At 37.6% G+C, this 11,944-nt stretch overlaps 1 protein-coding gene across 12 annotated transcripts in view; it reads right to left on the bottom strand.

Moving 5' to 3' along the window:
- LOC136825636 (cell adhesion molecule Dscam1-like) overlaps positions 1 to 3,306 on the bottom strand; it is a 483,321-nt gene extending 480,015 nt beyond the window's left edge. For all 12 annotated transcript variants that reach the window (XR_010849384.1, XM_067082260.1, XM_067082254.1 and 9 more), the window contains exon 1: positions 2,778 to 3,306. The gene's annotated coding sequence lies outside the window, so the exon portion shown is untranslated. The remainder of the gene's footprint in view (positions 1 to 2,777) is intronic.
- Between the last annotated feature and the right edge of the window lie 8,638 nt (positions 3,307 to 11,944).

Here is an 11,944-nt window from a genome sequence, read left to right as displayed (position 1 = left end):
ACACACACACACACACACACACGAGAGGCTTGAAACTGTCCCGAACGTATTGCTTTTCACTCATCCTAAGTTTGTGAATATTCATTGCAGCCGCTCACTGCGAAGTACTCATAGTTTCTAAATTCCAATCATTCAACTTGGAATGTTATTTCCGTGACAGAATTTCCTTTCTTTTGCATCACTAGATCACCTACCACAGCAATGATGCAGATTGCATATAGCCTACTTTCAGACTGACGATTAGTTCACTTATCGCAACGATGCAAAGTACAAGTTCAAATAAATAAAACCAACGTAGTAAGAGGAACATACTTAAAAATCATAACGAAACTGATATCTCAAGTGAAGACGTAAAATACATTGAAATAAAAAAAAAGGAGTTGAGGGCTCACTAACCAAATCTAAGATGTATAACTGGTGTGCTTAAATGAATAACAATACGAATAATGAACAGCTCACCTGTCACAGTGAATACATAAAATATACGTGACTGAATCAAACAAATAACGAGAATCCTCACGGTCAAACTGCTATCAACTCACCATGGAGCATAAAGCACCTCTCTGCAGTCAACTACCAAACTCATATCTCAATGGTGAGAAAAAAAAGTGCAATTCCCTTTTTGCTGGCAAACATGAATAAATGACCCATAAAAACGTGTGCGTAGTCTTCAACATGTCAACTGTTCACCTACCTTTCTTTGTTCCACGTCGTGTAAGGGTGTTTCTTTCATTGCTTTATGGTAATGAGAAATTAAATAAAGGCTACTCTTGGAGCCATTAACAAAAACACACAAATTCCCATATTTACCACTAATGCCCGTATGTGTACAGATGCAGCGTAGGTATCTATACATATAATGCAAATATGCAGAATGTTAATGTTGTGGATAAATTATAAATAAATATTACACATATATATAATTATAAAGAACTTCAACAAATGGTAATTTTTAAAAAAAATCACTTCTACAGAGTATCGCTCAATGTTGATAAAACCATTCTGTTTCTTTCGTGAGGGGGTGTGTAAGTTGGGGGGGGGGAGGGACGGTGTAGGGGAGGGACGGTGTAGGAGAGGGAAGCTCATGTTTCTGAAAAGGAGAAATACCTGGATAAATAAACATATATATATATATATATATATATATATATATATAATTTATAATTCATCCATAACACTAATATCCTGCATATTTGCATTCCATGTATACATACCTACAGTATACACTGCAACTGTATACAAATGTGCATTAGTGGTAAATAAAGAAATTTGTGAATTTTTGTTAATGGCTTCAAGGGTAGCATGTTTTTTGTATATTTCTCTTATGACCGTAAGACACTGGCACAGTTTCGTCCAGGAATACTCTAGGAAGGTAGGAGAACACTTGACATGTTGAAGGCTAGGTACACTTTTTACGAGTCATTTATTCATGTTTGTCAGCAAAAGGGGAATTGCACTTTTTTCTCACTATAACTGCGGTATGAGAGTGGCAGTTGGCTGCTAAGAGGTGCCTACTGCTCCATTGCGAATTAATAGCAGTTTGACCTTGAGGATTCTCGTTATTCATTTGACATAGGCCTACAGACACACATCCATATATATATACATATATAACATTTTTCCCATTAACAGTTGGTGCAGCTACGGTCGACTACCAAACCAGGTACTTCAATTTACTGCTATTACCAGCGGAGGCACAGTAAGAGAGGGGACCTTCTACAGGTGAGACAAGAGTTCTAAACTGAATAATATCTATCTATATATATATATATATATATATATATAGAGAGAGAGAGAGAGAGAGAGAGAGAGAGAGAGAGAGAGAGAGACTAAAGTGAACTTGGAGAGTAACTTGAGTTTATCACCCTCACCACTGGAGTGCCATAAAGAACTTCATAACATAGTTATCTTTTAAAAAGACTGGTTGATTTTCTACAGAGTGTCGCTGAATGTTGATAAAACATTCGGGAGGGGGCGGAAAAGTTGGGGAGGGATGGCGTGGGAGGGGGAAGATCGTGTTTCTGGAAAGAGGGGGAAGTACCTGGAGTATTTTCCCGCCTGATTAAGAGCATAATCATTCGTCTCAGTCGTGTTGCCGATTCGTGTCAAAAAACAATTCCGTAACTGTTGTATACTGAAATGTTTGCGGAGTGTTTATTATAAAAAATAAACCGAAAGTAATTGATTCCCACTAAAACTATACCTATCTATACAATTAGCAAAATAAATTAAATTTCGCTTGGCCGACCAACGTTAAAAACAAACTTTAAACGCTAATTTACTTTAACACTAAAAGGGACAAACTATCTGCTGTCTCGACGCATACTACTGGTTGCATGTCACTTAATTTACCAAGCACAAAAAATAAGTTCAGTAAGCAAGCAAGCAAGCACATAGCACATTTGCCCCGGTACTTGGCCCAGGCTACAGTTTGGGTCTAATTTGTCACTATATATGAATAAATGTTTTGCAGCTGTAGTAATTAAACATTTCAATACCATTCTGTTAGTCTAGCCTAACTTTAAAAAATGACAGTTAATATCAAATTATTATTTATATACATAAACCACAGAAAAACATCAGATCTGTACCTTAGGAAGATGTGATAAACCTAGATTTGTTAGTTTTCCCCTCATGAAACACTTTGAAATTCAAGGTTGTCATTAAATCCCTTCATAGAAATAATAATAAACAAATACATGTGAAGCATGATATGACAACATCTCTTCACGTGAGTTAAAAGAAGAGGAAATTATCAAAATGTGTCGATAACTCACCCTCTGACCCGGACGAATATGCAGAAAGTACAAAATACCACAATATTTCGCTCAGTTTGCCACCATGTCTCGATCGCCAAAAAAAAAAAAGTCACGAGAGAAGTTTTGAATTACAACCGTGGGTATAAATTCCCACTATTTTTTTCCCCACAGAGTCCTAGTTTTTTTTTTCAGTGACAGCCAACAGCCATGTTTTTCCTCACTGTGTAATCACTGTTATGCGACGAATCATAAATCACACGAAATCACTTCAGAATTTTGCAAAACCCAACTTTAACTGAAACAAGTTCGAAGTTGTCACCAAAACCGTTTTAACTGCACGGACGGGACAACGTCATGCTTAATTTCTCAGCAAACAAACACGAAGAAAGAAAACTGACTTCCGATAAGTGTCTCGTAAAAAAAAGTCTTGCCGGCAGCGAGTTGTAGCTAAACCGTGTGGCAGAGGGAGATTGGGAAGCGCACCGTACTTCGACCTCTCGTGGAGCCCGCGCGGGAAACACTGACCCGCAGCAGCACTAAATACCCTATATATCGCACGCTTTGGGAGACGAGCTCCGCCTATATTATGGCTGTACACATCATGTTAGGACGGTTCTCCAACTTCTCCCTCCCTCTCCCTCCCTCCTTTCCTCAATGCCCCGTGGCATGTTCATCACGTGTTGCTTGGGTTGCAACATCAATTAACTTTATGCAATGGCTGTAACGTTAATTCTAAAACAAACACATCTTGTTCCCAGAACTAGAACGCTACCATGTACGAGGGTTGAGTGCTTGAATTTGCCCGTGTGGTAAACCCAGCACTCTGTCGAAATCTAAAAACTGGTGTCGTAGTTTATTTAGTCTGAGAAGTGCAATATATATCTTACATTTTTTCACTCTTTTTTTAAGCCGATGTTCATATCTGACCCTTCAACGTCAAGACGTCCAAAAAAAAGAAACGAAATTGATTCCATTATTGCTCCGCAGGTAAAGGATCAGTGCAGGCGTTTAATTAAGAGTTATTTGAAATATTTGCGGCGCCAAGGGGTAGAGAGGGAGGTTTTGATTTCTGTTCGAACAGTGAACACAAGCATTTAATATTATTATAAAAAAATATGAGGGAACACAAGCATTTAATATTATTATAGAAAAATATGACGGACATCTCCGCCCGGGGAAAAAATGAGCCTATATTGACGATGGTTATCAACAGAATTCTTAATTTCATTCTGAAAAAATATATTTTCAAAATCATGTCGAGATGATCTCTCTCTCTCTCTCTCTCTCTCTCTCTCTCTCTCTCTCTCTCTCTCTCTCTCTGTGCGTGTGTGTGATTATTTCTTTACATAATGTATGAAGGAATGGGAAGCAGCAACTGTTGAATATTCTGCTTTGTTGAATGTAGTCAGCACGATCGTTTTTCCTTTCTTTGTTTGTTACTGAATATCACATGACATTCGTTTCCTTGTAATGTGAGGTCATGTTGAATGGTGTTAATGGTGGAATTTCATGGTTATAAAATGAGTTAATGTAGTAATCATCATTAATGACTACGATGATAGTAACGACAATCGTGATTATCGTTATCATCACCAAAGAGACGGCGTCGTGAGGTGAAGTGGCGTGGCGTTCGTAACGACCCGTTTCTCTTCAAAGGGCAGCAGTTGGACTAGGCCTAAAAATTACAAATCGCCATCGACAAGGGAAGGGTAGAAGCTGGTGTTAATTGAGCTTGTCTCTTCAATGAAGGGTTATGGAAGTTGGGAAGCCACTGGAAAGGTACGTTGTCGAAATGCTTACCTCCCATATCAAGACTCAGCCGATATCCAAAGTATTTTTTGGATATTGGAATCAGCAACGACGTATACTTAAGAACGGATATACTAAAAAGCATCTAGTAGTGGTTATAATACCTGCATGACCACCAGAGCTTCAAATGAAAACGGTATTAACCCGGTATATATCCACCTTTCTCAAAGTCTACTCCGAGGTGCTAGTACTAAACATGGCGGAAGCTCCTTGGGACGCCGTATTTAATACTAGCCCCTCGGGGATCAATGCAATTCAACTAGTACATATTAATCATACCACCGCTGCGTTAATCTCACAGTATCGCTGGCAGATAGAGGAATGTTCCCGCCAATTTGAACGTGGCTTTTTTAATTATATTTTTTTTTCAGTTGCGCTGTTTGCCTCTCATCTGTTACCGAATCTGTTGCAAATCGTTCACTGAACTGTACAGGAAGCTTTTCATAACTGTGAAATGATAGCAGCTTGAGATACTCTTGACGAAAGACTCAGGTATCCCGCATGTGCACTAGATACGATAATCAAAGTGGACCAAGAAATGGCTTGATCATCAGTGACGGATCTTCATGAAGTCGAGTGAGTAAAGTATCCGTACTAGGCCTAGGCATGTATCTGATGATTTTTATATATGCGTGAAGTAAAGATAAAACGGCACAAGGATTATTATTATTATCTGTTTATTTAGCAGCAGTGTACGCGAAAATGTTTTATTTCTTAACCCATTCATTGCTGATAAGTACAGTTCCTCTACTTAACGAAGCCGGTGTTCTTTCTGTCCTAGGTTAAGTTGTCCTTGAGGGATAATCATGTCTGTGTCAAACCGGCTTGATTAAACCTCTGTCAAATTGTTTTGGCTAAATAATTTGAGTGTGTGCGTGTGTGTATGTGTGTGTGTGTGTGTTGGATGGGGAGGTGGGGAGTGCCTTGCTTGAAGACAGCTTGCAAGCTACTGAAAATGTCCTAGTTTGACATTTCTTCGGCAATGCCTCTTAGTTTCCCATATAACAAAGGCCTAGCCTTATTCAGAACCATAACTTCCTTGAGGGCAGGCTGTGAAAAGCTGCTAAATATGTTCCAGTTTGCCATTACTTTAACAATAGCTCTCAGTATCACACAATACTTAGGCCTAGCCTTGTTCTGAACCGGATTGATCCTGAGTTGTTACACAATATAGCTCGACTTCTTTTATTTAAAGTGCTTATTTCCATTTGTATGGGGTAAGCACGATGCCTTCTTTTGAAGGACTTTGATCTCAGATAATATGACTCCCATAGCCATGATTTAGTAATCAGTTGGAGGAATGTTTTTGACAGCCATTTTCCTCTCGCCTAAGCAAAGGGTTTGCAATATTAAAGGTTGACGACCACATGCAATTTCCTATTCACGGTCAATATTTTTGTGTTTCAGCTCAATTTTTCATGTTCACAAAGTAGGACTTATCTAAGTTAAAGCAGGTTTATATTCCACAGGCTAGTTTGTAATCAAGTTTCAAACAAGGACTACCCTATTATATAAAAGGCATTACGCATTACAGGTGAGAATGAAGATGCCTATAAAAAAAAAATAGGACCAGAACTCTCAGTCCCGCCACACTCTTATGTGACCGTTACTGTTGACGTTATGAATCCTTCAGCAGCATTGAATTCTTAAGCTAATATACAAACTGTTTTATATGATATACTAGCAGTTCATAATTCATAAGCTAATTCAAGAAATTAGGTTTTAGATAATAGACGCATCAGTTTACGTAGGAAGGTGTTGTGAATATCATGCTGTAGGCTTATAATTCATCATTTAACGTAAAGCTGGGTCACTTTCAAAAATAAGGTACAATAGGATTTTGATATACAAAAGTCTTTTATGGCTCTTTGTCTACTTCTAGTTACCGAAAGGTTAAAATATCAGGACGCTTGACATCCATTAAATATACATTTCATGAGGAAATCTGCCGTTTCCATTTCGTTAAAAACAACTTAGGTCTATTTTCCCCTTCATTCTATCACCCATCTCGTAATAAACACTTCCAATTACCCGAAATGTGGATTTTGAGTTTTTCTGCCATAAGGGAAAGCTGAAATCTCGTTGTCAAAATTCATATTTCATTATACACGAAACAAATCACATTGTTGCCAAACGGAAGTCTCATATCATGTGCAGATCATTGCTACGTACGGATCATGTCGTAAGCAACGCCTTTGTAGGAACGGAATGAAAGAGCCCTTTTAGACTAGAAGCGTTGTAGAAATTTAAAAGGTCAATTTAAAACATCTTTTACATCTTCACAGGAAATACTGGAGATTTTTTTAAGAACTTGTTCAATGAACATTCAATGATGTGAAACGATTTTAGAGTAACACGGCCTTATACCAACACGGGATCTCGTCGGAGCTTTATAGGACAATATTAATGGCGCAAGTAAGCCCACCATAAAATATTTCAGTTACAAAAGACCAGTAAAGGCCCAAAGTCCAAAGAGGTTTGCCGCCGTTAAAATAGACCAATGAAGCCACGGAACAAACGACTAGAAAGTGAGAGACAAGGAGAGAAACGGTAGAAGGGAGATGGGGGAAAGGAGAGAATGGGTCTAGGGGAAGGAAAGCGGTTTCGCTTAACTGAGGTAAATTAGATTAACTAACTGGCCGTGTTGCTTCTGACGATGCTTTTTTCCCTCCCTTCCCGGGAAAGTGTAGACCTCGACTAACCTAAAGCCATTACCTCCTTGCTTCTCTCCGAAGTCTCTGCTCATTTACGCTGTTGTTCTGTGAGGCAAATAACTTTTAAAACACTTTTTAAACGTCCCCACTTCCTGCAGCTTCTTTCTACAGTCCCTAATCAAAAATTGGTTCTTGAGCGTCACTGTATATAATATATATAATTATATATATATATATTCATGATGTTGCCTTGTGATATGCATATCATCCTGTAGTTCTGATATATTTACTCTTCTGTTCATCATGTGTTATGTGTGATAATAGTAATTGTTGAAATATCATATGTAGTGTAATGTCAGATCTCAAAAGAGTTAGTGATTTAGGTAACAGCATAGCTTAAAATTAAAAATAAATTTTTAATAGTAACGTAGTATGTGACCGCGCATTTTATATATAGATATATATATTATATATTATATATAGATAATGTATAGATATATAATTATATATATATATGTATATATGTATATATATGTGTGTGTGTGTGTATTTGTGACCTAATTACCAACTGAACCCACAGGAAAAGTTTGAAGAGAAACGAAAGAGTATCAAGTACTTTCATGTATTTTATAAAGGACTACAGAAAAATGTGTGATTAGGCCGTTACAAACAGGATCAATGTGTATCCAAATTACTGAAGAGCTAAAACATGAGCAAGTCATAAGAGAAAAATATATTTGCCTCAGTAGGGTAAAAGGTGCCATTTGGCGTCCTGGCGTCCTGAACATTTGGCGTCCCCAAGAAAGGGTGTCATTTGGCGTCCTGAATTATTATTATTATTATTATTATTATTATTATTATTATTATTATTATTATTATTATTATTATTATTATTTATTTTATTTTTATATTTTTGCTGAAGAAAATAACATGCATATATAAACAAAATTATGTAGTAAGTAGGGTAAAAGGTGCCATTTGGCGTCCTGGCTTCCTGAACATTTGGCGTCCTCAAGAAAGGGTGTCATTTGGCGTCCTCAATTATTATTATTATTATTATTATTATTATTATTATTACTTATTTTATTTTTATATTTTTGCTGAAGAAAATAACATGCATATATAAAAAGAATTATGTAGTAGGGTAAAAGGTGCCAAGGCTCCGAACTGATATGAGAGAGACCCACTGCGTGACTCATCAACGGCTGTATGACTGATAAGAGTTGAACCAATATAAACTATCTGTTATTAATCCCACTATATCGATAAGAGTCTGATTAGGAGGAGGAGACACCTGCTGAACTGATACGGCTGAACTGATATTATACATATATAATATATATAATTCCTTTCTCTCTCTCTCTCTCTCTAGAAAACGAATCACTTTACAAGCACGCACACACAGACACATGAAAAGAAGTTGAGTGATTGGGGCATATCGTGTTGACCTTCCGGGAACTTTCACAAGACTGGCTCCAACATCTCCAGAGAATCCCCGGGCCTTGCTCACGGAGCCTCATCTTCTAGCGGAGCTTTATTTATTTATTTATACATACAATCATACATAATTATACATACATATAGTTAGAAAAAGAGGTGAAGAATTATCCCAAATCATTGCCATCCGCTGGAAGTCCCTGACATTCCCGGGAATCCCAAGAATTCCCGAAGACTGGAACAGCTCAGTGGAGACGAAAATGTCTCTGGAATCCAGATGCGTCACGTGCCCGATTACAAAACTTGGGATAAATCAGACACAGTTCATCCGTATGGAGCAGACTCTCCTTCTTTGTGAAGACAGATGATCAGTTTCCAGTAAACGAGGAAGCCAGGTCAATGCAGACGTAGGAGACACGAGAAGGAAGAGCTTCGAGCGGGAAGTCTCCTCTTGCCATTGGATACCTCGACGTGGGGAAGCAGTGATACCGATTTCACATATTCCTCAGTGGCAACCTCTGGCGTGGCCTAAAATCCCGTAAGTGCAATGCCTACCACATATGCGAAATTGATTTTCCCACCTTCTGAGGATTGTAGTGTGGCTGGAACTTATGCATCGAGGAGCACCTTCAGCACTGGCGCGTTTCCTACAGTCAGCAGCGAAATAACTGGTTTCGGGACTCTGCATAGGAATCATCTGTTTTCACAAAAAAGCAGAGACGCCGTAGGCTCTTGGCTAGCTAACAGAGCGAAGCATGGGGAAGGGCCCATCCTTGGTAAAACTAAACCCCCATTTCAGTGATGCTTTGTTGGCGAAGATGCCCCAGGGGTGAGATCAATTGTGATCGTCAAAGGCCAAAAAATATATATTTATGTATATATATATATATATACTGTATATATATATATATATATATATATATATATATATATATATATATATATATATATATATATATATATATATATATATATATATATATATATATATATATATATATATATATATATATTACACACACGCTGTAGGTCCCGTTGCTAGGTACCAATTGGTTCTTAGCCACGTAAAATAAGTCTAACCCTTCGGGCCAGCCCTAGGAGAGCTGTTAATCAGCTCAGTGGTCTGGTTAAACTAAGGTATACTTAACTTTTTTAGCTTCAGGGAGGAAGGTGAGCTTCAACTTTCTTTCACACTTCATCTGTCGTGGCCAGTTGAATTAGCCAGAAATGACTGATCTGGCATTAGATTCAATTAAATTAGATTAATCTATTACGGCATATTTATTCAACTATTACAGACATTATTTCTGTTTAATGTGTTCTGTAAATGTGTGTATGTTACGCAGTAAAAACTGCCCTGACCCAGCGATTTTATCCATGTATTTTTTCATTAGTTTTTGTACTTTGTTACAAAGACTTATTCCAGCAATTGTATCCCACGAAAATACATTGCTGAGTATTTGTATATTTCTCCCCTCTATTATTTAATAGTTTCTTTTCTTTCATTTTCCCCTCAGAGTCTAATATTTCATGTCATGTATAAAATTCTTCTACAAACACCGACTCTTTTATTTCAAATAATTCGTCTTTTCTCATTTGTATGTTGTGTTTTCTTTTGAAGAATAAATTGTTCTGAAATTTAATTGGAGACAGAGAGAGAGAGAGAGAGAGAGAGAGAGAGAGAGAGAGAGAGAGAGAGAGAGAGAATGTGCGCATTTGCACGCTGGTAGTCTGCATAACCCATTCTGGATTAAAAAGCATAAATATTTGCCTTGTTTTTTTTATTAATGATATTGGTAGTAACTGTTATTTTGGGTGAATTGAAACGTAAAAAAGATGTGTGGTGACACGCTTGTATATTTATGTATATACATGTAGAGTCTACTGGTCACTTTTTACCAGATACATATGTAATTTGCAGTAGGCACAATGCCCTCTGAACTCCTCGAATTCTTCACGCTTTTATGGATACACTCGTCACTACAAAGCCTTAAGATCCAAGTGCAAGAAATATGAAGAAATGATGATGTCCGGTAGCGGGAAACGAACCAGGGTCCCATATCAGAGCAAGGTCACGTTGCCGACCTGACCTCGTTCTGATTATGGGACCAAGGTTCGTTTCCCACTACCGGACATCATAATTTCTTCATATTCCTTGCACTTGGATCTAAGGCTTTGTAGTGACAAGCATATCAAAAAGCGCGAAGAATTTGCAAAGTTGGGAGGGCTGTGTGGCTATTACAGTTACATTCATGTGTAATATATATATATATATATATATATATATATATATATATATATATATATATATATATATATATATATATATATATATTTTTATATACATGTCGCCCGCTTAAGCCCATAAAAACTTTGCCACATATTTCAAATAACGATTATTTTAACGTGTTGATGTTAAGCCTACTCTTAATCCCTTCTTTTATCCGGGCATGGTGTCTGCATGGAGGTCATTTTCCCATGGCGAAGTTTTTCCTGACATTAAATCTTGAAAACCTTCTACCTACCAACTTAAAAAATTGAACTGTGATAAGACAATCCTTTTATCTCGCTTCCGTCCTTCGTTGATCATACTTCCATCTCCTCTCCCTCTTCATCCTCTTGTTAGATATTCCTCTTCGTCATCGTCATCGTCCTCCTCCTCCTCCTCCTCCGGGCATCCCTCTGGTGCCCCACATCCCTGCCCCGGCACCTGCAAGCTTGTCCATGATCTGCCACTATACCCCTCTCCCCTCAGACCTTTGCCCTTAAGCGGTGATTAATCGGGTGGAAAATGAGTCTTCGCATCTCTGTCGTTTTTCTGTATGACGTTACAATGTCGGTGGTACGTCTCACTGTTTTCTCGGAGACGCAGTAACTAGCTGTTGATAGTTCCAAGCAGATGCAAATATAGCGGTCTCTTTTCATTGAAACGAAATGCATAAGAAACTCCAAGGGTATAGACTTGCTGTCGCAAAGCCACTCACTAGGCTTAGGTTTTTCTTACCGACGTTTCGTAATTTTTTGCGTTTACAGAATTGCATCTTGAGGGCTGCATATGAGAACGATAAAAACACTTACAACTACAATCTTTAAAAACCATATAAAACTAACAAAGAGTTAGAATATAAAATAAATAACAGCAAAACTGACTTGGAGGTGAGACAGCGCAGGAGAAAGTTAAGACGTGCACACAGACATATACATTTATATATACATATGAATGTATTTCTATATCTATCTTCCTATCTATATATATGTGTGTATATTTATATATACATATATGTG

Source organism: Macrobrachium rosenbergii, chromosome 39 (genome assembly GCF_040412425.1).
Source record: "Macrobrachium rosenbergii isolate ZJJX-2024 chromosome 39, ASM4041242v1, whole genome shotgun sequence".
Classification (NCBI taxonomy): domain Eukaryota; kingdom Metazoa; phylum Arthropoda; class Malacostraca; order Decapoda; family Palaemonidae; genus Macrobrachium; species Macrobrachium rosenbergii.
This window is presented reverse-complemented; position numbering and strand designations above follow the sequence as displayed.